This window comes from Phytophthora parasitica (assembly GCF_000247585.1).
Source record: "Phytophthora parasitica INRA-310 unplaced genomic scaffold supercont2.327, whole genome shotgun sequence".
Taxonomy (NCBI): Eukaryota; Oomycota; class Peronosporomycetes; order Peronosporales; family Peronosporaceae; genus Phytophthora; species Phytophthora nicotianae.
Window position 1 is genome coordinate 7,407 of NW_008649313.1, and position 568 is coordinate 7,974.

Genomic DNA, 568 nt, shown 5'->3' on the forward strand with positions numbered 1-568 from the left:
CCATGTGCAGCATGAGCAAATAATACTTGGACGGCTGTAATGATGTGTATATCTGCCGGTCATAGGCTTTCCAGCGCATTCGTCGCTGCATGAGTACGTGCGCGGGTTAGCATAGGCTGTGATCCACCACCAAGTGGATAGGGGATAAGATTAATGTAGATAACACTAAGAAATGCGTTTGGTAGATTTCATAATAAAAAACAGTTTTTTTCTTGAAGCAGCAGAATTGGGAAAATTGATCTCTGCTTAGGGAGAGCCAAGTTACTGAGATGACATCTATTGGCAGGGGAGTCCACATCGAATTTACCGCGTAATTCCAGTTATGGTGCGCAGTTTTGTGAGACGTGTTGGCATTGACGCTCAGTTTGCAGGGGACGTCTACCCTCATAAAGAGATTACGGTGTCTTACGATAACCATTTATGGTTCCTATATCTCTGTGGATGGTCTGGCTGCCAGCACAAAGATCTCTAAGATTTATCGCACACGGAATACCTTCGTACTCGTTACGGCCAGACTACTACCAAGTTACGAAGGCGAGGGATCGCGGATTAGCTTGTTGTGGGCTTG